The sequence below is a fragment of the Scyliorhinus canicula genome, chromosome 26 (assembly GCF_902713615.1).
Source record: "Scyliorhinus canicula chromosome 26, sScyCan1.1, whole genome shotgun sequence".
NCBI classification, from domain to species: Eukaryota; Metazoa; Chordata; class Chondrichthyes; order Carcharhiniformes; family Scyliorhinidae; genus Scyliorhinus; species Scyliorhinus canicula.
Window position 1 is genome coordinate 3,605,872 of NC_052171.1, and position 25,783 is coordinate 3,631,654.

The 25,783-nt window shown below is 47.5% G+C and overlaps 1 protein-coding gene across 7 annotated transcripts in view; it reads right to left on the reverse strand.

Annotated features, from left to right (window-relative positions):
• The window catches only part of LOC119957517 (fibroblast growth factor receptor 1-like), a 213,658-nt gene that overhangs the window by 121,697 nt on the left and 66,178 nt on the right, over window positions 1-25,783 (reverse strand). The window contains exon 1 of one of the 7 annotated variants that reach the window (XM_038785639.1): window positions 11,819-12,412. The exons of 3 other annotated variants lie outside the window; for them this stretch is intronic. The gene's annotated coding sequence lies outside the window, so the exon portion shown is untranslated. Of the gene's footprint in view, window positions 1-11,818; window positions 12,413-25,783 lie in introns of those variants that run through there. 3 more of the 7 variants (XM_038785646.1, XM_038785645.1, XM_038785647.1) reach the window with 3 other exon arrangements.

Here is a 25,783-nt window from a genome sequence, read left to right on the forward strand (position 1 = left end):
CTCCGGTGCTCCCAACAACCTGCTGTGTCAATAAAGTTCTTCCTAGCTCTTACCCTCAATCCTGGTGCTTATTACTGACGCGGCCAAACAGAAGAAATGACCTTTCCCTATCTAACTTAAACATCTTATCCACCTCTACTCCAACATCTTCCCTGCTTCTTCCCTCCTGACTGAATCACACAGGTACAACTTTTGCACAGCTCCGTAACCAGTTTTCAAACCTACACATTACAGGATATAAAACAGGAGGAGGTCGTTCAGCCCCTCAAGCCTGTTCAACCATTTTGGCTAATCTGCGTCTCATCAATTAGACCTATCGTAGCTCCAATACCCTGAATATCTGACTGAACAAATAGCTTCCCAACCTCAGGTTGACATTGCCAGCAATTTGTCGGAAGTGAGGAGGAGAGAGTTCCAGGTTCCTGGATGTGAAGAAGTGCTTGTTGACAATAGCCCAGCTCTCATTTTAATATTATGGCCCCTTGTTCTAGACGAGACGACCCATCCAGACGGATGAAATGGTTTTCTCTATCTACCACAGGCACTCCGTTAAATTACTATCATCATCTTAAGTTAGTCTATGGAACCTGTCATTTTAGTCCAGGCAACATCTGTACTCCATCCTTTCAAAAGGCAATGGGCACGATTTAATGGAAAGTAAGAGAGACCCATTTTGGGTGTATTTAGCGGGATGATTCTCGACACTGCAAGCACCGAGAATGACCCCGCTATTAAACGGGACCCTGCTTCATTTTCTTGGTAAGGAACATGCTACCAAGGCCACACATAGGCTCATTTCCTGCACCAACGAGCTCTGGACCCCACCATAAGGGCAGGGCAGCCCCGGAGTCGATCCTCAGCACAGGCAAGATGCCATCTGGGTAGCCCCCACCCCCAAAGCCTGTCTGGAAACCCACTGCTAAATGGCACCCACTTGGGTCTCCAAGGTCAGGTCGGAGGTAACTGGGTAACTCCAGCGCAGATGCAAATCTGGATCACACCCATTGAGCTCTCATTAGATCACTCAAGCCGTAACGAGCGTCGTAAAATCTCTCGAGGCCCCTCTCGTGAGATTATCGGCCTGGTCACGTCCCAAGTTGGACGTTACAAGGCCATTAGTTCGCACCTAATATCTCCTTCCTGAGATGTAATGCTCAGAACTGAATGCCACACTCTGAATGAGGTCTTACTGCAGCTTTATATACCAGGAAAGGGTGGGTGAAGGAAAAAAACTTTACGCCCAATAAATACTCCTCTGCTCACTTCTCCCCTCCTAACTAGCCGTTTATCCACTTTGCTGCCTGCCCTCTCATTCCCTTCCTCGTTATCCTCTCCGACAATCTCGGCCATCATATCAGAGAGCACCCCCCTGTCCATCTTCTCAGTAAACCGAGTCCTTCACTAGATCCCTATTCACACCAAACCAACTGGTACTTCACACCAAATGGACAAACCGTCTGACATGGATGGTTACAGCACCCAGCAGGGCACGAATCAGACAGCCAGTCCAAGCAGTGAGAGAAATGCTGAGCCATTTGATTATAAAATCCAATTCATTTCCACGTGAAGCTGGCTGACTCCAAAGCAGTTTTCAAGGATCTCACTGGTAATAATCCACAAGATCAGAAACTGAACTGGAATAGCCATTGAAAAACTGTGGCCACAGGAGCAAGTCAGAGGCTGGGAATCCTGCACAGCGTAACTCACCTCCTCACTTCCCAAAGCCTGTGCACCACCTACAAGGAACAAGTCAGGAGTGTGATGGAATACTCTCTACTTCCCTGGATGAGCGCAGCTCCAACACTCAGGATGCTCGACACCATCCAGGACAAAGCAGCCCATTTGATCCTCACCCCTTCCACACACATTTACTGCCTCCATCACTGATACACAGTGGCAGCTGTGTGTATCATCTGCCTCTGCAGGAACTCGCCAAGGCTCCTTCGACAGCACCTTCCAACTCATGACCTCTGCCATCGAGAAGGAGAAGGGCAGCAGACAGGAACCGCATCACCACCTGCACTTTCCCCCCAAGCCATCCTGACTTGGAAATATATCGCTGTTCCTTCACTGCCACTGGGGCAAATCCTGGAACGCCCTCCGTAACAGCACTGTGAATGTATCTGCACCACAGCGACTGCAGCAGTTCAAGAAGGCAACTCACCACCACCCTCTGAAGGGCAACTAGGGATGGACAAGAAATGCTGGCTGAGCAAGAAAAAAATGACTGCATCCTTTTTGAACATTCATCGGCAAAGCATGACTTCTCAGAAAATACAAGGCAAGCAGTTCTTCGTATCACCCACCACTTCTTGTCAAGAACACATTCCTGCTAGAGATGGCTCCACACACCAAACTATTGCCTGGAAGTGAGCCCAAGTGCATATACTTCATTGGTGGCTGCAACTGAGTGGCAGTAGGGTATTTAACTACACTGCCTAAGACATGCACATACTTGCAATGGAAATCATTCAACAGGAATCAGGGACTGGAACACGTGCTGCCTTTAATCGTCCCAAGCTCGGGCCAATCACATTCCCTGAAACAGAAATTAAGGTGTATTTTGATTGAGGTTGTTAGGATTTTAAAAGGAATTGAGAGTTTAGGTGAAGAGAAAGAGATTCCACTGATGTGTGAGCCCGAGACAAGGAGGCGCAACCTTAAAATTAGAGCCAGGCGAATCAGGAAAGAAACACTTCCTCACGCACAAGGTGGTGAAGTGTGGACCTCTCTCCGACAATCAAACATTGAATGTTTGCTCAATTGATCATGTTAAATCTGAGGTTGGGAGATTTTTCTTGGGTAAGATTATAAAAGCATACGGAGCCAATGCCAGCTGAATGAACTTTAGGTACAAATCAGCCATGATCGAATTGCAGGGTGGACAGACCTGAGGGGCCGAATAGCCTCCTCCTCTTTCTATGTTTCCTGAAACTGTTCTTTCCATCCTTGAGAATGTCTAGTTAGTCCGATGTCGAGTTATGTCAGCCAGTTTCCTGATCACTGGAACTGTGATTCCAAATGGACAGAACAAAACTCTGTCATTTCTAACACTTGAGTTGGGTGAGTCATGGAAATCAGAGCGATCAGGAAATTTAACTAGGAATAAAAGCCGCCTTTTTGTTAAAACCGAGACAGCATGATCTCATGTCTTGTGGGAAAGTTGCTATGAGCTTTTAAAGCAAAAATCAGATTCCTCAAAGACATTAAGCACCTTCTCCATCCTTTTTTGATTTGATTTATTATTGTCACATGTATTAGTATACAGTGAAAAGTATTGTTTCTTGCATGCTTGACACACAATGCATACCGTACATAGGGAAGGAAGGAGAGAGGACTGCAGAATATAATGTTACAGTTATAGCAAGGTGTAGAGAAAAGATCATCTTAATACGAGGTAGGTCCATTCAAAAGTCTGATGGCAGTAGGGAAGAAGCTGTTCTAGATTCCGACCTCAATGTGCCCAGCAACCCTCCCCTGCATGGCTTTGATGGGAGGCAGTGATTAACGGCTTGCTTTGATTCAGGCATGCACATAAGACATTGGAAGAATAAGCCAGACAAACTTACATCCTGGCTGCACATTCCCTTGCAGAACCTGCTGGAAAAAAATGAGCCGCCATTTGTATTCTGTCTTGTACCCAAGTCCAACAGCATCGCTCAATGTGTGGTCTGTGGCAACATCACAGGGCCATCAGCATCCTAACAACACCAGATTAGATACTCAATAAATAGGCATAAACACCTCACTTGTTTTAGCCCCAAAAGCTTTCATCCAATTACTGGGCATCTGCCATCAAACGGTTCCATTTCCTCATTCCCCCATCTTGTGTAATCATCACCTGCAACTTCTTTGTTCAGAACCAAATTTCATTTTCTGCCCAAATCCACCCAGCAAAGAAACTGAAAGATACGGCTGGTACAAAAGACAGCTATCAAACCCAGAGGTGGCTCCAGGCTGGGCGTCAGAGTGCTACCTAGTTACTCATCTTATTGCTCAGCAATGATCGGGTGCAGTCTGACTGTCCTTGCAGTGCTGGGGGACTGCTGCACTGTTGCTCTCTGTTGGGCGTAAAGGTGTCACTATTTCATTGAGGAGCAGTGGAGTTCTCTCACGTGTCCGAGTCAACGTTAACCCTTCAATCAGCATCAGTTCAAAGCAGATTATGTGGTCATTTGTCACAGAATGTTGGTGGTCTCTTGCTGTTCGTGTTGCTGACGACATGACAACAGTCACGACAATTCACAAGTACTTCATTGACTGTTCGGCATTTTGAGACCTCCTGAAGTGACAGAAGGTACTGTATAAACGCAGGTTTTATTTGTGTTGCCCACACCACATAATGTTTCCTGCAAGGACTTGCACATGAATAGACAACAGGGTGAGACAATAAATGTGCAAAGTCCAAAGATGTGCGCATTAGGTGGTTTGGCCATGCTAATAGATATAGATATAGAGAAATACAGCACAGAACAGGCCCTTCGGCCCACGATGTTGTGCCAAACTTTTATCCTAGGTTAATCATAGAATTTTGGACACTAAGGGCAATTTATCATGGCCAATCCACCCAACCTGCACATCTTTGGACTGTGGGAGGGAACCGGAGCACACACGCTAAATTGTCCTTAAGTGTCCAAAAAGGTTAAGTGGGGGTTACTGGGATGGGGTAGATACGTGGGCTTGAGTCGGGTGCTCTTTGTAAGGGCAGACTAAATGGGCCGAATGGCCTCCTTCTGCATTGTAAATTCTATGATCTATAATAAGAGCTAACCAGGTCCTAGAAAGGACTCAAGAGAGAAGTGGGAAAACTGATAAAAACTGAACACTTCCAGGAACAAAACGAGACTCCAGTTTGGATTACAAAATGCTGTTTGGATTACATAACCAGATGAGAACTCGCAGTCACAGTATCTGCACTTTTCAGGTACTATGGCCAGCTAAAGTCCACTAGCTCAGCAAATCCTACAGACTTACTGACTGGAGCCCAGTGTTTCCTAGAAACACATCCTGATGGGGAAAATCAAAGCGGCGCAGCACCTGGGAATGCCAATGGCAACACTGGCTGTTCTGTTCAAAAAAGATCACCGTTGTCAGGGCGGCGGGATCACAGAGCATTCTAGAACGTCACAAAATTGCATTCATCACCACTGCAAACTAAAATTCAACACCTTATTTTTCCACCACATCCCTTCCCGCCACGCAAACTCTCACTTCTTCCTGCAAACCTTGAGGCACCAAGTGGAACGAGATAGCAGAGGTCAAATCCAGCTGACATTTAAAAGTCAGCCTGATACTGTGCTGGGGAAACAGGGATGAGTTGAATATCTTCCTCATCCAAAGTTTCTCGGCAACTTATTCAGACAAATATCTGTGGCCGGCAAGCCTGAAATGCCCAGTAAGTGAAAGGCCTTGAACAGCAAATGCGCTGTTTGATGATTTTTAGCACTGAACGCCCTGCTCCCCCACCTGTGTAGATGGCCAAGATAGGGAACTCATCCAGTCATTTATTAGACGTGCAAACTTGTGTCCAGTCACTCACTGAGGCCGAATCGTGCGACTCCACTGTCATGTACCCGAGGAAGAGTCCAGTCTTGTTATGCCCGTGGGCGCTTGACTGAATTCCTCACAGGCCACACATTAATCTGAAGTGGATGGTCGCATCCACTTGCATACAACTAAAGCTGCAAATGATTTACAACACGTCCGCCATCGGTGCACCATTAGAATGGAAAAGCCATCATCTCTCTGGGATGTGTGTGAGTGACATGACAAGCAAGTTCTTTTACCCTCTCCAAGCGTGCAGTCCAGTGAAATGCAGCCTACACAAAGCAGAGGATTGGTGATCCAGGATCAGGAAGAACATGGCATCCTGAACATCATGGAACAGACCATCAGTTGCGGGGGGCCATAATTCTCCATGTTCATTCAGTCTAACCTCAATCAGTGCTGAATGAATGAGAAACATGTGAATGAAGAGCTATGAGACTATTCAGCCCATCTCGAGCCTGTTCCACCATTTGTTAAGATAATGGCTGATCCAATTATCTTGGTTTCCCCAAGACCACCGACCTTTACCATTCCTAATTCAATTTACGTGTCCAAACCATATCACGATAGCAAACCTCCGACAAAACACTTCCACAGAGGAACAAACATTTTTACAACTTCAAGGATTCTGAATGAGAAAGAGACAATTTTGTTTTCAGGCATTCACTGTTTTTCTTTCAAATGTTCCAGAGTACCAGTTCTGAAATAAAGGCACTGCCATTCAGGTGGCATGCTGGGAAAGGTAAATGCTAGCAATCTAAGAGTTAATATGTCACAGAGCATTCCAACACACGGGACATTGTCTCGACCCTTCAGAAAGGCCAGAATGTATCTGTCAGAGACAGCACAGGCAAGCGCTGCCGTTTGTCAAAAGGGCTGAACCAAACATCAAGCTATTACTCTCTGCCCTTGATACAAGGTCAACTTGGGATATACCAACACAGAAAGAATGAACCAATGCTTTAAATGTTTAAAGTGCTCTGTGAGTCCTAACAGTCTCTCCATAGCTCAGTGACTTCATACGAGTCAAGATCTGTGCACATCCTTTGACCACACTGAACTATACCCAAAGTTCATGAACCACTGTGGAATTCACTCCAGGACACACACTTGTGTCGAAGATTTCCAGGTGTCCGTTCCTTCAAGACAGGCACACGTCCTCATCTCAGGAGCCTCACATGCACGACTCGTGTGCTGAAAGGCCAGGAACACATGTCACCCCTATAGCTGCGGCCACGCAATTCATGAGCCAACCGCCACCACTCCTGCGAAAAATGCCAGCAGCCAGCATTCATTGTTCATCTGCCAATCTCTCGCTAATCTTTGCTTGCTTTGATCGGTAGTCAGGAGTCACAGCCCAACGATTTGCGCAAAGACTTAGCTTCACTGGGAGGGTGGTCACCGGTGGCTTTCACCAGTGAGGCCCAAAACCAAGGTCTCATCTGCCCTCTGACAGAAAAGATCCCCCAACACCAATCAAAGATAACCGGGGTTGTTCTCACCAGTTACTGACTGGTATTTACCACTCAAACACATTGACTGCTTGTGGCACCTTGCTGTGCATTAACACATTGCCACATATCCCACATTACAAGGCGGACTACACTTCCAAAGTATTTTGCTCTCTGTGAAGTTCTTTTGGGTGTCCAAAGATCATGAAAGGTGCTATATAAATGCAAGACTTATTTTCAATATGGCCCACTTCTATTTAATCCTTTTACTCTCATGCTCTCCGAAGGTTTCATGTCTGTTCCTGGTTTCCAGTTGCAAATATGCTGGCAGCCCTCGGGTATCTCACCTGGTTACAGTTCAATGAGGGAGTGCTCCTGAGGCTGCCTCTGCCCTCCAGTTAAACCCGCACACAGTGAACAATGAACGGCAGCTCTCCCGTGATCCAAGGCAGCTCGAGCTGACACAGTTCATCTGCACGGATCGAGGATCAGTCCTGGGGCCGCCTCGGTGTTGATAATCACCCAAGTGTAGGGAGGCAAATATTGGGGGGAAATCAAATTTGTATGCCTGTGTGTTGCGTATTTGTTGCCCAACAAAGACATTGACCTGCCTATTTTCTAATTTGATTAATCCTCTGATACAACACGGCCAGATGTCCGAGAAAGGTTACAGAGGAACTAGAGGGCTCAGCGTTACTCTGTCTTGTGTGTTTGCTCACTAAGCCATCAAGGCCAAAGTCTAGTTTGTTCTTTAATTTAGCAAATCACTAAAAGTTGCTCTTTTGACTGAGTGAAGTTTAATTGCAGCTGTAAAACAAGAGTTGACAGGGTCTCAGCCGAAGCTAGTTCACGAGGCAATTGGTTTAACTCAGTTTCAGAAGCCTTGAATTCAGGACCATAAAAGAAGGGCTCCTTCGGTGTTACCTTGTTGCATTAGTGCAGCTGGAGTTTGGTGAAACAGTGACTTAAGTGAAAGATGGAAAGGCTGATCACTCCCTTCTTTTCCCTGATTCGGGAGAAGTGATGAGTATTTTTGCTCCTTGAAGTAAGAGGTTGTAGGGAATTTAGAGCATAACAGGAAATATGGACTTTAACTAACTCTTACAGCGCAGAGCACTGGAGGTAAGAGAGACCATGAATTTGGAGAGGAGCAGCTGAGCAGGGCAGTGGGGGAAAAGCTTGAAAAGAAGCAGCCTAGTGTACCTACACCCAGAGGTGGAGCTTCTGAGGTGACACCAGGATTTTAAACTGACCTGGGGCAAGTAGAAGCTGCTGATTGGATGAGTACAGATGGTAAGTATTTCTACTATTATAGCTTATAGTTTGTACAGTCTTTATTTTGTGGTTTATATTTTGTACGGACTACATTTTGTATTAGCAAGGTCAAGGGAAGAAAGGCCCAAAAGAACTTTAAGAGTCCTTTAATCCAGAAGGGTATGTTGCGGCAGGAGAACTCAAAACCATGCTGTGCTTCTCCTGCTCTGTGTGGGAGGCCTGGCACCTTTTCAGTGCCCGAGGCCAGCATATTTGTATGACATGTCTCCAGCTGCTACTACTGGAAGCCCGTTTTACGGAGCTGGAGTGGCATCCGGGGACCCGGTGGAGCATCTGTGAGGTGGTGAGTATCGTGGATAGCACATATAGAGAGGTGGCCACACTGCAGCCCAAGACTCAATTGGCAGAAAGGGAATGGGTGAACACTAGGGATAGAAAGAGGATGAGGAATACCATTCAGGAACTCCTGTGGCCATTTTCCCGGAAAGCAGACATGCTCCTTTGAACACTGTGGGAGAAATGGTTTCTCAGGGATAATCAGCAACAACCAAATAAATCGCACCATGGTTGGGTCGGGAGAGGAGTAAAAAAAATGGAAATGCTATAATTATAGGGAATTCAATCGTAAGGGAAATAGATCGACATTCTGTGGCCACCAAAGAGACCCCAGGATGGGCTGATGCCTCCCTGGTGCTAGGGTCAAGGATATTTTAGAGCGACTACAAGACATTCTGGAGGGGAAGGGTCAACAGCCAATGGTCATGGTACACATCGGTACCAATGACATAAACGATGAGGTCTTGAAAGCCAAATATAGGGAGTTAGGAAGTAAGTTGAAAAGTAGGACCTCAAAGGTAGTGCTCTCAGGATTACTACCAGTGCCAAATACTAGTCAGAGAAGAAATAGCAGGATATAGCAGATGAATATGTGGCTGGAAAGATGGTGCAGGGGGGAATGTTTCAGATTCCTGGCACATTGGGACCAGCTCAGGGGAAGGTGGGACCCGTACAAGCTGGATAGGTTACACCTAGACAGGACTGGGTCTGATGTCCTCGGGCGAGTGTTTGCTTGCATGGTTGGGGACTGTTTATACTAGAATGGCAAGGGGGTGGGAACCTTAGTAGGGTGACAAGAGCAAGAGAAACAAGGACAGTAATGAATGAAGGAACAGTAAAATACAAAAACAGCAGACCGGGTAGGGTGATAGGCAAATAGGGCCACAGTACAAAGAAACGTTAGGATGATTAAAAATGGTAAAAAAAAAACACAAGCCTAAAGGCTTGCACGAAGTATTCGGAAAAAAGAATACGAACTGACAGTGCAAATCGAGATAAATGGATATGATCATCTCCATTACAAAGAAATAATTACCAGGAAATCAAAACTGGGAGCTTAATCTTCAGGGATATTTGACCAGGAAAATTAACCTGTCGGAAAGACAGGAGGGACGACAAGGTGGTGGGGCAGCAAGAGATTAAATGAGGGACGACTGAGACTTGGATGATATAGAGTAATCAGGAATGCTAATGGAATGTTGACCTTTATTTCAAGGGGGTTAGAATACAAGAGTAGGAAGTCTTGCTGTAACTGCACACTGTACTGGTGAGACCATGTCGGCAGTACTCTGAGCAGATTTGGTCCCCGTATTTAAGGAAAAGTATTGCTTCATTGGAGGCAGTTCAGAGACAGCTCACTAGGATGATCCGTGGTATGGAGGGCTAGTATACAAGAGCTTGAGGGTATAATGCTCTGGTCAGACCTCATTTGGAGAATTGTGAGCAGTTTTGGGCCCCTTCTCTAAGGAAGGATGTGCTGCCCTTGGAAAGGGTCCAGAGGAGGTTCACCAGAATGACCCCTGTAATGAAGTGCTTGTCGTATGACGAGCAGTTGAGCACTCTGGGTCTGTACTCGTTGGAGTTTGGAAGGATGAGGGGGGATCTTGTTGAAACTTACAGGATATTGCGAGGCCTGGATAGGGTGGACGTGGAGAGGATGTTTCCACGTAGGAAAAGAAGAGGACACAATCTCGGACTAAAGGGACCCAAATGGGGCTGTAATGAAACATCTGTCAATGGATGAAGTACTGATCCATTTTGGTAAGGTGCAGATACAGCAGCAAGGGGGCACCGACAGTACCCAATAACTTACATTGAATAGCGAGATTCTCTCCTAACCTGGCACTTATTTCGATTCTAGTGTCTCATTGTACTCTAGTGGGTGCCTTGCTCCGTCAAGTGCGCAATATAAATGCAAGTAGTTGTTGTTAAATCCCAACTGGAGCCCACCAAAAGCCATTTAAAAGGGCCGAGTTTTCCTCTTGGACACCGATGATGTTGTCCATCTGGGTTTTATTCTGGGTAATGTTCTTTTTTTCTGCAAAGCTGGGCCTGCGAGCACTTTTGGGCATGAGAATATAATTCTTTGCCGTGCATGTGAACAGTGATATCTTTATTGCCCAACGGTTTTCACTCTCAGCACAGATTTTAGGAGTGGGGGTTGGGGTCCTGGAATAATTGATGAAGTAAGGATGGTGTACAGTCAGCTGGAGAAGCCTTCAGAGGGAAGGCTGTTGATAAGTAAGTGGGTCAGTGGAGTTGAGTTTGACAGTGATCTTGAACCTGATGCAGTCTGAATTGTAAATCTCCCTCCCCCTCCCCCAACACACACGTGAGCGTGTGAAAAGGCCAGCAGGTTGGAACAAAGACTCGTGGGCCAATTTACAGAGTAACCCCAAATCTGTCCATCATGCAGAGTTCTCAATCCCAAACCTGAGCTTCGATTCTCACCATCAAGCCAAGGTAACCCCCCCCCCCTCCCCATTGTCGTCCCTACATTTAAGACTGAGGCAGGCTATTTTTCCAGCCTCATTCGGTTGGTTTGTGCAGATTTAAATCACCGGAGCAGTTGGGATTTAACAACAACTACTTGCCCAACAGTGCGCAATATAAATGCAAGTAGTTGTTGTTAAATCCCAACTGCAGCCCACCATAGTGAAAGCGTGCATTATGAAATGAAAATCGCTTATTGTCACAAGCAGGCTTCAAATGAAGTTACTGTGAAAAGCCCCTAGTCGCCACATTCCGGCGCCTGTTCGGGGAGGCTGTTACGGGAATCCAACCGTGCTGCTGGCCTGCCTTGGTCTGCTTTCAAAGCCAGCGATTTAGCCCAGTGAGCTAAACAGCCCCTTATAAAGGCACAGCTGTCACACACTCATGTGGCCTCCCGTGCTGCAACAAATCGCATCAAATGTAGGGGAATATAAAGGGCAACATTCCCTAAACCGAAATCAGAGATTGGGGAAGAGAACACGCACTTGCTTGTTCAAATAAATGCACTGGTATCTGGGTGAAACAAATCTGAAACAGAGTACTGATTTCCCCCGGCAGTTCCCGTGCAACCAGAGTTTAGTTTAAAAAGTCTCCAGTCCATCGGTTCTCTCTGGGATCTAGGATGGGGGTGGGGGAAGAGAATATTGAATGAATGAAGTAAGTATATATTAAAGTGTGAATCACAACGTGGCCGAATAGCTGGCAGTTGAACGTACCTGTTTGCCGGTGTGTTGGTGATCGCTTCTCCGGCTCCGAGGGTGGAAGTATGGACTTTCCTCCTCTCTCTCTCTGTCTGTTCCTGCTGGTGATCCACACGGAATCCTGAGTGTGCAGGGATCAGTGAGATGGGCGAGGGGCTGCCTCCCTGAGGGGGCAATGTAGGGAGCAGCCTTCTTTCCTCCCCTGCCCTTCTCCACAATTCGCACTCAATTGGAGACAGGGAGTGGAGTGGCTGAGAATCCCCTCTCTCACCCCGGCTCCCCAAACAAGTCACCGCACTAAAGGTTTGGACAAGTGAGCTTTCTCCCCCTCCTGCTCCCTCTCTCAAGAAGCCGATTCCCTGCCAGTCCCGGGCCGCGGATATTTCTGCCTCCCTTCCCCTTCCGAGCAGTCGGAGCTTTGCCTCTCCTCCCGGATCGCCAGTTGTCCCGAGTGAAGGTTCCTCCAGAGTGGATTGCAAACGCTTCACACCCACGCCAGCATCTCCGCTGTTTCAAACACTGACTCAGTCTCTCTCTCTCTCTCTCACACACACATCACAAAAAGTTCTTCGCTGAATGCAGGCTCTTCAGCAGGAGGGAGGGACAGGCAGCCTCATTTCGAGTCGTCCAGAGCAATTTCCCCAACCCAGCTGCTGAGAGAGGCGCTAAGAGGGGGGTTAGACTTTATTTTCAGGAATCTGCCCTGTGAGATCGGGGGTTGAGATTTTTTTAAATGCTAAACTGCCAGGAATGGTGTGCGGCAACTTAGTCCTGTGTGTTTGAGCTCCTGTCACCCTTACAGATCCCCTTCCGCTCACCCCCCCCCCCCCCCCCCCACACTCAAATCAAACCCTCTCCAAAAGGCATTGAGACTCACATCAGGGACCTCTCCCCCTGACCCTCCATAATCTGTTACCCCCTTCACATCACATCACACACCCGGCACCTCCCCCTGACCCTCCATAACCTGTTACCCCCTTCACATCACACACACACCAGGCACCTCTCCCCCTGACCCTCCATAATCTGTTACCCCCTTCACATCACATCACACACCCGGCACCTCCCACTGACCCTCCATAATCTGTTACCCCCTTCACATCACACACACACCAGGCACCTCTCCCCCTGACCCTCCATAATCTGTTACCCCCTTCACATCACATCACACACACACCCGGCACGTCCCCCTGACCCTCCATAATCTGTTACCCCCTTCACATCACATCACACACACACCCGGCACCTCCCCCTGACCCTCCATAACCTGTTACCCCCTTCACATCACACACACACCAGGCACCTCTCCCCCTGACCCTCCATAATCTGTTACCCCCTTCACATCACATCACACACCCGGCACCTCCCACTGACCCTCCATAACCTGTTACCCCCTTCACATCACATCACACACACACCGGCACCTCCCCCTGACCCTCCATAATCTGTTACCCCCTTCACATCACATCACACACACACCCGGCACCTCCCCCTCCCCCTCCATAACCTGTTACCCCCTTCACATCACATCACACACACACCCGGCACCTCCCCCTCCCCCTCCATAACCTGTTACCCCCTTCACATCACATCACACACACACCAGGGACCTCCCCCTGACCCTCCATAACCTGTTACCCCCTTCACATCACACACACACCAGGCACCTCTCCCCCTGACCCTCCATAATCTGTTACCCCCTTCACATCACATCACACACCCGGCACCTCCCACTGACCCTCCATAACCTGTTACCCCCTTCACATCACACACACACCAGGCAACCTCTCCCCCTGACCCTCCATAATCTGTTACCCCCTTCACATCACATCACACACCCGGCACCTCCCACTGACCCTCCATAATCTGTTACCCCCTTCACATCACACACACACCAGGCACCTCTCCCCCTGACCCTCCATAACCTGTTACCCCCTTCACATCACACACACACACCAGGCACCTCTCCCCCGACCCTCCATAACCTGTTACCCCCTTCACATCACACACACACCAGGCACCTCTCCCCCTGACCCTCCATAATCTGTTACCCCCCTTCACATCACATCACACACACACCAGGCACCTCTCCCCTGACCCTCCATAACCTGTTAACCCCTTCACATCACACACACACCAGGCACCTCTCCCCCTGACCCTCCATAATCTGTTACCCCCTTCACATCGCATCACACACACACCAGGGACCTCTCCCACTGACCCTCCATAATCTGTTATCCCTTTAATCTCGCCATTAAGAATGTAGATGCGTGGCAGCACGGTGGCACTGCATTGCTGCCTACGGCGCTGAGGACCCGGGTTCGAATCCCGGCTCTGGGTCACTGTCTGTGAGGAGTTTGCACATTCTCCCCGTGTCTGCGTGGGTTTCACCCCCACAACCCAAAAGATGTGCAGGCTAGGTGGATTGGCCACGCTAAATTGCCCCTTAATTGGATAAAATAATTGGGTACTCTAAATTTTTTTTTTAATTATGGAAAAGGACCAGGAGCCATCTAGGAGCCATTTAAGGAATGCCAATCCATCTATCTAGCCAGAGAATAATCAAAATTGGGCATTTGCTCATTCCTGCAGCGTGCAAATTGTTTGGAGGTTTTTTTAAATGTCAGGTTTTAAAATTTAACTCTTACTTTTCCTGCCTCTTTCTCTTCTCCCCCTCTTAAGACTACCTCTTTTTCCTCCCGCTCTCTCCAGACCTGACTTGAGTATGAATTCACCCCTCATTCTCCTGTTTATTCCATTTGTGGTGATATGCATCACTGTAAATACACAAGGGGTTAATGTAAATACATGTAAATACACTACAGGGAGCACCAGAGACATGACACACAGACACTCAACCAATAGGTCAGTAAGATAGGACACGACCAATGGGCATTCACGATACACACAGAGGTGACACTACCACAGGAGGGCATTACACCAACCCAAATACAAAGGACACAGCACACATGCTCAGCCTCTTTCCAGTGGAGACACTCAGTGAGTACAGACACAGGGTTGATTCAACATCACACCCACCACGTGGATTGTAGCAGACTGGTCTGTCAGTCTGAGTAGCTATAGAAGGATCAACAGTAGAGGCGAACCTAAGTAAGAGAATTGTAACTAGTTCAATAAACGGGTTGAAGTTATCTCCACGTCTAAACCGTTTTGGATACTTGTGGGGTGGACGACTTATCAGGGGTAAGCCATGGGGTACGGGCCTCTGGCACGGAGTCTGTCCCTGTTGCTCAGAAGGGAAGGGGGAAAGGAGTAGAACATTAGTAATTGGGGACTCAATAGTCAGGGGCACAGATAGGAGATTTTGTGGGAGCAAGAGAGACTCACGTTTGGTATGTTGCCTCCCAGGTGCAAGGGTACGTGATGTCTCGGATCGTGTTTTCCGGGTCCTTAAGGGGGAGGGGGAGCAGCCCCAAGTCGTGGTCCACATTGGCACTAACGACATAGGTAGGAAAGGGGACAAGGATGTCAGGCAGGCCTTTAGGGAGCTAGGATGGAAGCTCAGAGCGAGAACAAACAGAGTTGTTATCTCTGGGTTCTTGCCCGTGCCACGTGATAGTGAGACGAGGAATAGGGAGTGAGAGTAATTAAACACGTGGCTACAGGGATGGTGCAGGCGGGAGGGATTCAGATTTCTGGATAACTGGGGCTCTTTCTGGGGAAGGTGGGACCTCTATAGACAGGATGGTCTACATCTGAACCTGAGGGGCACCAATATCCTGGGGGGGAGATTTGTTAGTGCTCTTTGGGGGGTTTTAAACTAATTCAGCAGGGGCATGGGAACCTGGATTGTAGTTTTGGGGTAAGGGAGATTGAGAGTATGGAGGTCAGGAGCACAGATTTGACTTCGCAGGAGGGTGCCAGTGTTCAGGTAGGTGGTTTGAAGTGTGTCTACTTCAATGCCAGGAGTATACGAAATAAGGTAGGGGAACTGGCAGCATGGGTTGGTACCTGGGACTTCGATGTTGTGGCCATTTCAGAGACATGGATAGAGCAGGGACAGGAATGGTTGTTGCAGGTTCCGGGGTTTAGGTGTTTTAGTAAGCTCAGAGAAGGGGCAAAAGAGGGGGAGGTGTGGCGCTGCTGGTCAAGGACAGTATTACGGTGGCGGAAAGGATGCTAGATGGGGACTCTTCTTCCGAGGTAGTATGGGCTGAGGTTAGAAACAGGAAAGGAGAGGTCACCCTGTTGGGAGTTTTCTATAGACCACCTAATAGTTCTAGGGATGTAGAGGAAAGGATGACGAAGATGATTCTGGAAAAGAGCGAAAGTAACAGGGTAGTTGTTATGGGAGACTTTAACTTTCCAAATATTGACTGGAAAAGATATAGTTCGAGTACATTAGATGGGTCGTTCTTTGTACAATGTGTGCAGGAGGGTTTCCTGACACAATATGTTGACAAGCCAACAAGAGGCGAGGCCACATTGGATTTGGTTTTGGGTAATGAACCAGGCCAGGTGTTAGATCTGGATGTAGGTGAGCACTTTGGAGACAGTGACCACAATTCGGTGACCTTTACGTTAGTGATGGAAAGGGATAAGTATACCCCGCAGGGCAATAGTTATAGCTGGGGGAAGGGCAATTATGGTGCCATCAGACATGACTTAGGATGCGTAGGTTGGAGAAGTAGGCTGCAAGGGTTGGGCACACTGGATATGTGGAGCTTGTTCAAGGAACAGCTATTGCGTGTTCTTGATAAGTACGTACCAGTCAGGCAGGGAGGAAGGGGTAGAGCGAGGGAACCGTGGTTTACCAAAGAAGTGGAATCTCTTGTTAAGAGGAAGAAGGAGGCCTATGTGAAGATGAGGCGTGAAGTTTCAGTTGGGGCGCTTGATAGTTACAAGGAAGCGAGGAAGGATCTAAAGAGAGAGCTAAGACAAGCAAGGAGGGGACATGAGAAGTCTTTGGCAGGTAGGATCAAGGAAAACCCAAAAGCTTTCTATAGGTATGTCAGGAATAAAAGAATGACTAGGGTAAGAGTAGGGCCAGTCAAGGACAGTGGTGGGAAGTTGTGTGTGGAGGCTGAGGAGATAAGCGAGAGACTAAATGAATACTTTTCGTCAGAATTCACTCAAGAAAAAGATAATTTTGTGGAGGAGAATACTGAGACCCAGGCTATTAGAATAGATGGAATTGAGGTGCGTAGGGAAGAAGTGTTGGCAATTCTGGACAAGGTGAAAATAGATAAGTCCCCAGGGCCTGATGGGATTTATCCTAGGATTCTCTGGGAAGCCAGGGAAGAGATTGCTGAGCCTTTGGCTTTGATTTTTAGGTCATCATTGGCTTCAGGAATAGTGCCAGAGGACTGGAGGATAGCAAATGTGGTCCCTTTGTTCAAGAAGGGGAGTAGAGATAACCCCGGTAACTATAGGCCGGTGAGCCTAACGTCTGTGGTGGGTAAAGTCTTGGAGAGGATTATAAAAGATACGATTTATAATCATCTAGATAGGAATAATATGATTAGGGATAGTCAGCATGGTTTTGTGAAGGGTAGGTCATGCCTCACAAACCTTATCGAGTTCTTTGAGAAGGTGACTGAACAGGTAGACGAGGGTAGAGCAGTTGATGTGGTGTATATGGATTTCAGTAAGGCGTTTGATAAGGTTCCCCACGGTCGGCTATTGCAGAAAATACGGAGGCTGGGGATTGAGGGTGATTTAGAGATGTGGATCAGAAATTGGCTAGTAGAGCAGCACGGTGGCCTAGTGGTTAGCACAACCGCCTCACGGCGCTGAGGTCCCAGGTTCGATCCCAGCTCTGGGTCACTGTCCGTGTGGAGTTTGCACATTCTCCCCGTGTCTGCGTGGGTTTCACCCCCACAACCCAAAAATGTGCAGAGTAGGTGTATTGGCCATGCTAAATTGCCTCTTAATTGGAAAAAATAATTGGGTAATCTAAATTTATAAAATAAAAAATAAATAAAAAAATAAAATAAAAAGAAATTGGCTAGTTGAAAGAAGACAGAGGGTGGTGGTTGATGGCAAATGTTCAGAATGGAGTTCAGTTACGAGTGGCGTACCACAAGGATCTGTTCTGGGGCCATTGCTGTTTGTCATTTTTATAAATGACCTAGAGGAGGGCACAGAAGATTGGGTGAGTAAATTTGCAGACGACACTAAAGTCGGTGGAGTTGTAGACAGTGTGGAAGGATGTTGCAGGTTACAGAGGGACATAGATAAGCTGCAGAGCTGGGCTGAGAGGTGGCAAATGGAGTTTAATGTAGAGAAGTGTGAGGTGATTCACTTTGGAAAGAATAACAGGAATGCAGAATATTTGGCTAATGGTAAAATTCTTGGTAGTGTGGATGAGCAGAGGGATTTCGGTGTCCATGTAAATAGATCCCTGAAAGTTGCCACCCAGGTTGATAGGGTTGTGAAGAAGGCCTATGGTGTGTTGGCCTTTATTGGTAGAGGGATTGAGTTCCGGAGCCATGAGGTCATGTTGCAGCTGTACAAAACTCTGGTACGGCCGCATTTGGAGTATTGCGTACAGTTCTGGTCGCCTCATTATAGGAAGGACGCGGAAGCTTTGGAACGGGTGCAGAGGAGATTTACCAGGATGTTGCCTGGTATGGAGGGAAAATCTTATGAGGAAAGGCTGATGGACTTGAGGTTGTTTTCGTTAGAGAGAAGAAGGTTAAGAGGTGACTTAATAGAGGCATACAAAATGATCAGAGGGTTAGATAGGGTGGACAGTAAGAGCCTTCTCCCGCGGATGGAGGTGGCTAGCACGAGGGGACATAGCCTTAAATTGAGGGGTAATAGATATAGGACAGAGGTCAGAGGTGGGTTTTTTACGCAAAGAGTGGTGAGGCCGTGGAATGCCCTACCTGCAACAGTAGTGAATTCGCCAACATTGAGGGCATTTAAAAGTTTATTGGATAAGCATATGGATGATAATGGCATAGTGTAGGTTAGATGGCCTTTAGTTTTTTTTCCATGTCGGTGCAACATCGTGGGCCGAAGGGCCTGTACTGCGCTGTATCGTTCTATGTTCTATGTTCTAAACCTTCCTTTGTCAGAGTGAACATCAAGGAAGCCGCTTCTGCTGCGCCAAGAGCAGAACAAGACACCATTCAATCCTTGTTTGGAGATCTCCTGCTCATCTCTTTCATCCCCAAGGGACTGAGGTTCATTCCTTCAGACAAGGGAACATTTTCAGGTCCAACGTAAGATGGCATTTGCTCCAATAGTTGGTCCACCTGCACTGTGCAAGTCAAGACTGGGTACACATGTTGGCAAAACAATGAGGAGATGGTGGTGGAGAATCGTAACCCAGAGGTCCATGTTGGCTAATATCGTTTTGGGAAGGGAATCTGTCGTTCTTCGTCGATCTGGCCTCCATGTGACTTCAGACCCACAGAAATGTGGTTGACTCTTTTTTTTTTCATTTATAATACCCAGTTCATTTTTTTTCCCAATTTAGCGTGGCCAAACCGCACTAAATTGCCCCTTAATTGGAAGGAAAAAAATAAATTGGATACTCTAAATTTGTTTTTAAAAAGATACTCACACTTCTATTGCTCAAAACCTTCCGAGTGCCCCCTTTATGCTTTGCTGGACAGATGGTGGGGTGGTCAGAGAATGCTTGATACAACATCCAGCACCTGGATAGGTTAATTGTCAGCTTTCCTCCTCATCACAGCTTCACTGACGTTCAGTCAATAATCCACACCAGATGTCACTGTGTGGACTTTGCTAATCTAATTGCTACCTATGTTTGTCCAAGAATTTTATGGCCTGTTATCTCCACCTGACTGAATCAGCCACTCAGGTTATTACTCAACAGTTAAAATTCAAGATGGGTAGTGAGTAGATTCATCAAATTAAACAGCGCAAGAGAAGAGCTGTCATGTGCCAGCTCTTGGAAACAACTATCCTTTAGTCCCACTATCGAACCCCTTCTGAAGACCAGGGCTTATCATGGACTCTTTCAGGTTAACTTACCAAGTGAGGAAGCATGTACTGTGTTACTCCTGCAGGAATAGATGGAGAGTGCGAGACATGGCAATGCTCCTGGTAACGTGGCAAGGGAATTGGCCTACTGTCCTGTCAGGCATGAATCAATCAACAGAAGATCGAGTTTACTCTCCCACACTAATCCTTTCCTCACTGGGATCCAGGAAATCCTCCTCAGCCGCTCACGGGGGTGGGGGTATATTTCACCAACAGGAGTCGCCGTGGTCACCAGCCTCACTCTTTCCCATCCAACATCTGCCAATATACACTTTCAGAAGGAGCGGAACTCTCAATTTTCACTGTCGTAATGCCACGGCACTGAGGCCAATCTCACAACTATTGTCCCAGCAACATCAGCTGGGGCTTGCGGGTAATGATTCTTTTGGTCTTTTCTCTGGCACGGACATGACGTTGCAGATTTCTACACAGCCACACACCCATTGGTTGCGTGGCGCTGACCATTGGATGGGAATATAGAAACAGGAGGCGACCACAGGACCTCCAGCATTTAATGATATCATGGCTGGTCTGCAACCAAACTTCACATCCCCACATTTGCCCATATTCCTTCACACTTTTGTTTAACTGAAACCGAGCAAGCACAGCTTTCCAGTTCATGATTGTTTGAGCATAGGTTGCAAAAATGAGTTCCAAACTTCTATTGTCCTTTTTTGTGCAGAACCTTTTATTAATGCACTCTTAATAGATCTGGCTATTTGTTGACTGCCCCCAAATGCCAGGTCTTCCAACCAGCAAAAATAATAATTTCCCTGTATCGACCGTTTCTGATCCTGAAATACCGTCAAAACCCTCAAAGATTCTCAATCACAGGTTTGAGTCCATTGGGATACAAGTACTGGGACAGAGAGCTGGAGCAAGGTCTCGCAGAACAACCCATGTTACGTGATACATCACAGTGCAATTACTGAGCTGCCAAATTTTGGAAATGAACTCTGTAGATTACAAGAATCAAGTCAGTACAATCAAAGTCTGTCAAATTGTTTTTGGGCAGTGTGGCAGGAAAAATTAAGATTCAGAAATCACACTGGGGTTCTGCCTTTCAATTCAATTCTAGTGAAGATACGTATCAGCTGCAATCTGCCTGTTTTCACTCAATATCCCTTGTTATCGCAATTCTGAAAATATTCCACAACATCAAAATACTGCAGATGCTGGATATCCAACATTAATAAAAACAGGACTGCTGGAAACACTCATCATGTCTTGCAACATTCGGGCAGAGAGAAACTGATTTAATATTTCAGCTCGGCTGCCTCGAGTGGGAGCCACCATGCCGGCAGGCTAGTTAACGGGAATGCAGTGGGGGTACGATCTGCGGAGGGAGGGGGGTGGATTGGTTTTTATTGTTTATTGGTTTGGAGGAGGTGGATTTTGGCATGAGCGGAGTTGATGTAGCGCAGTTCATTAAAGGTGGCAGACATCTTGGGGAGGACGGAAGCTGAGCGAGGAGTGGACCTGGGTGAAGAGGGGCTATGGCTGAATGGGAGAGGGGGCGGAGGAAGAAGATGGGTGCAGGGAGCCCCCCTGACCCGGTATTATGTGGGACGTTCAGAGGTTGCATAAGTCGAGATTGTGCTCATTTGATGGGTTTGAAGGCGGACGTGGTGTTCCATCAGGAGGGGCATTTGAAGGTGGGGACCATATATGAGGTTGAGGAAAGGCTGTCTGGGGCAGGTATTCCATTCGGGGTTGGATATGAAGACGAAGGAAGTGGCAGTGTTGGTCAATAATAGGGTGACTTTGAGGTTGTATAGTGACAAACCCATGGGGTACGTTTGTGATGGTGATTAAGAGGTTAGAGCCCATGGTGCTGGTGAACGTGTCCCAAATTGGGACGACGTGGAGTTTTTGAGGTGGGTGTTGGCTGTTGACGGGTGTGGTTCAATTGGAGTATTTGACGATCGCGGTGTCTGACCACGCGCCGCATTACGTGGATTTGCAGCTGGCAAAGGGGAGTCCCCAACGACTGCAGTGGAGGTTGGATGTGGGGTTATTGCAGGATAAGGAGATTTGTGAACGGTGGCTCTGCGGAACTTTGTGGGCTCGTTTCTGCCTCCATTTTGAGGGAGGTGCTGAAGGCGGTCGTAAGGGGGGGGGGGGAGTTCATCTTGGTCTGGGAGAACAATGAGAGGGTGGACTGGCTGAAAGTTTGAGGTTAGTGGAGGCCATTCTGAGTGTTGAACTTGGGAACTCCGGCGGCGCCTGAGGAGGCTCTGTTGAAGGAGAGACAAAAGCTCCAGGTGGAGTTTGAACTTTTGTCCACATGAAAGGCAGTTGGGCAGCTGCACAGGGCCAGAGGGGCAATATGAGTATGGGGAGAAAGCCAGCAGGATGCCTGCGTATCAGTTAAGGTGGCAGCGAATGAGAGATGGATGGGGTGTGGTAGTACCCAATTACTTTTTTTAAATTAAGGCCAATTTAGAGTGGCCAAACCACTTAATCTGCACATCTTTTGGGATGTGGGGGGGCGAAACCCATGCAGATGCAGACACAGTGAGAATGTGCAAATTCCACACAGACAGTGACCTGGGACCAGGATCAAACTTGGTTTGAGACATTTTACCAGAAATGTTATCGCTCGGAGCCTCCACTGAGGGATGACGTCCACTGAGGGATGAGTGTATGAGGTGGTTTTTGGGTGGGCTAGAGTTCCCGAGGGTGGCAGAGGCAAAGGTGCAGGGGCTGGGGGCCCCGATCGGGCTGGGCAGCAAACATTGCGATGATTAGGAAATGGGCGGTGGAGGAGCAGTCGGTGTGGGGGTGGTTGCTGGCGGCCTCGTATCAAGAGACCATTTGAGGGTGCTGCTGTTGGCGCCCCTTCCGTTCTCACCGGCCAAGGACTCCACGAGCCCGGTGCTGCTATCAGCATTGAGGGTGTGAACCCAGTGCCGGCAGCATTTTAGAATGGAAGGCACGACCCGATGGTCGCCATCAGCGACAATCATAGGTTTGCTCGGGCAGGTTTGGATGTGAGGTTCCGGAGTGGCAGCAGGTGGGGGATTGAATACTTCCGGGATTTATTTGTTGGAAGGGAGTTTGCAGACCTGGATGAACTGAGGGGACACATCAGTTTCCGAAGAGGAATGGGTTCAGGTATCTGCGGGCAAGGGACTTCGAGGAAGGAGGCACCTTCGCTTCCAGTGCTGCTGCCCCCAGTGCTGCAGGACAAACTTCTGACTGACTGAGGAGGAAATTGGAGAGGGAAAGGTCTCAGATATATATGGGGAGCCGTTGAAGGGAGGAGAGTGCCCTGGTGGAGGAGGTTGGGCTTAAGTGGGAGGAGCAGCTGGGCGGCCCACATGATGGTGACCAGGAGAGTCTGTTTTTTTTCGGGGGGGGGAGTGGGGCAGATTGGTGGTGGTGGGGGGGAGGGGTGGTGGATGCTCATATATTTTGAGGTTGTGTCAGAGGTTGTGGGGGTTTTGGACGGCATTTGCAGATATGATGTCCAAGAGTTTGGGGGTAACGGTAGCTCAGAATCATGTTTGGAGTGTCTGAGAATCCTGGCGTGCAGGTGGAGAGAGTGGCTGATGTATTGGCCATTGCCACCTCCCTGATAGTCTGGAGATTGATTTTGTTTGGCTGGCTGGACTCGAAGCCGCTGAGCGGAGGACTGCACGTGTGTGATTTGGCAGAGTTTCTGCACTTAAAGAAGGTCAAGTCCACCATTAGGGGGGGGGCAGAGGAGGGGTTTACTAGAGATGGAAGCTGTTCATCGAGAATTTTTTTTTTAATGGGGGCGTTCTTCTTTAAGTCCAGGTTGGGGTAAAAGCGGGGGGGTGTAAGGATGTTTAGGCTGTTGGCTTTAGATTGGTTTTTGTGTTGGTTCTTCTTTATGTACATATTTGAAATGCCTCCAATACAATGTTGTTCAAAAAAAACATTTCAGCTTGGTGACTTGTTTCATCAGAACTGGGAAAAGTTCAAGATATAAGACGTTTTCAGCATATGCAAAAGCAGGGAAATGAGAGAGAATTGGGGAAAGAAGAAAAAAACACCAGCTCAGTGATAAGAATGTACGTCAGCGATATTCAATAACAAAATGGGGCAAGGCAAAACGGGACAGGTGAGACTGGGGGAGGCGTGAATGAGAATCTATGATGAGCATAAATATGTGCGTCTAGTTCAGCTGGAACCTATTTTTATTGAGCACAGCCTCAGCCGCTTTTTGCGGAAGAAAGTTCTAAATTAACACGGCTCTTTGTGTGAAAAAGTGTGACGTCACCTCTGAACAGCCTAGCTTTAACCCTGCCCTTCAGTCCAATTAAAGCTAAAACTCTTATTTAAGAATCCTCGCCTTTCTTTCTCAATCCCTGCCATGACTTCACAAAAGTCTCCTTCAAATAGTACTCTTCAGCTCGAAAGTTGACCCCCAGGCTGACTGCAGCAAGCATTTTCACCCCCAAAAAAAATCACTGAAAGGGAAACAACACTTCAGCCAAAGTCGGCTTTGACTCGATGTTGAACGGCATCTAATTGCCTGGCAGATTTCTCCTGAGCGAAGGAGGTACTGATTAGACTGCCTCTTTGTGGTGTTTAATGTGAGCTTGTGTAGCTAATAACCCTATCAAATGAGTGTAGCAGCCATGTGGAAATGTTGAAGATGGCCTTAGTTTTGTAACTCAGGGAGTTGGGGGATGGGAAGGGGGAGAAAGAGAGAGAGAGAGAGAGAGAGAGAGAGAGAGAGAGACTGCTTCAGGGCCTCAAACAGATTGCTTTCTGAAATCAGGAACAATGGCTGAAGGAAGCCAGCTGGATAAAGGGTTAGCAACGCTCCATTCAAACATGTTGTACCCCCACAGAGATTCCCTATTCTCCTTCAGCTGTTCACTCCCCCCCCCCCCCCCCCCCCCCCCCCCCCCACTCCATTCATGCCAGTGTAAAAGTCTTCAGGCTATGCAGGCATTTTCTTCTCTCAGTTTGCCTGCGTTTCTAATTTTCCATTAGTTGGAACTCTTTAAACAAGTTTTTTTTTAAAATATATTGTTTCAAAGGGCCACTTAATGCTTTGTGCCTTGCTTTTCAATTACCGCGTCGCAAACAAGTTTTAAAAAAAGCTAGTGAGAGAAACAAAAGGCATTTGGCACGATTCCTGCACTAGTGTTCACAATGTAAAACCCAAAAAAACCAAGGACAAAGACAATAGGTTTCTCCAATGAAAGTGGATCTCCCCAGCTTTACTCTGTGGCTTTCAGCTTTATTCATAGAGTAGGTACTGCCAGGTCAATGCCAGTGGCACATTGTGTTGGCAAGCCGAAGGGCAGATGAGAGACAGCTCATTCCTTATTGCTGCCACTGCCAAGATTTCTGTAGCAATTTCAGCATTGAATTAGTTTTGATTCACCCCTCCTCTCCTCAGTATTCGTTAGCAAAGTGCCTTGCCCATGTTGCTCGCATCCGAATACAAGAATGAAGTGAGACCGAGAGAGAGAGAGACAGAGCTACACTTAAACTATCAGGATGCAGCACACTTGATTTTTTTTTTCCACAGTCCAAATGACATTCAGTGCCAGCCAGTTCTTTGAAAGAGCAAATGGAAGATCCACATTTTGTCCTCCATCAATGCAGAGAAAAAAATGAGTTTTTCTCTTTTTAAAAAGAAATTCAGAGTACCCAATTTCTTTTTTTTTCCAAATTAAGGGGCAATTTAACGTGGCCAATCCACTTAACCTGCACATCTTTGGGTTGTAGAGGCGAAACCGACGCACACAGGGGGGAGAAGTGCAAACTCCACAGGGACAGTGACCCAGGCGGGGATTGAACCTGGGACCTCAGAGCCATAGGCAGCAGTGCTGACCACTGCACCACCATGCCGCCCTGATAGGGCATGGAGTTAAAGATACAACTTGCATTCACAAAGATTATTTCACAGCTAAAGAACATCCCAAACAAATGAAGTATGAGCAAACACCCAAAATAATCAATGAGATAAATGTACAGCTTGTTGCTCATGCTGACTGAAGAAGTAAATTTTGACCA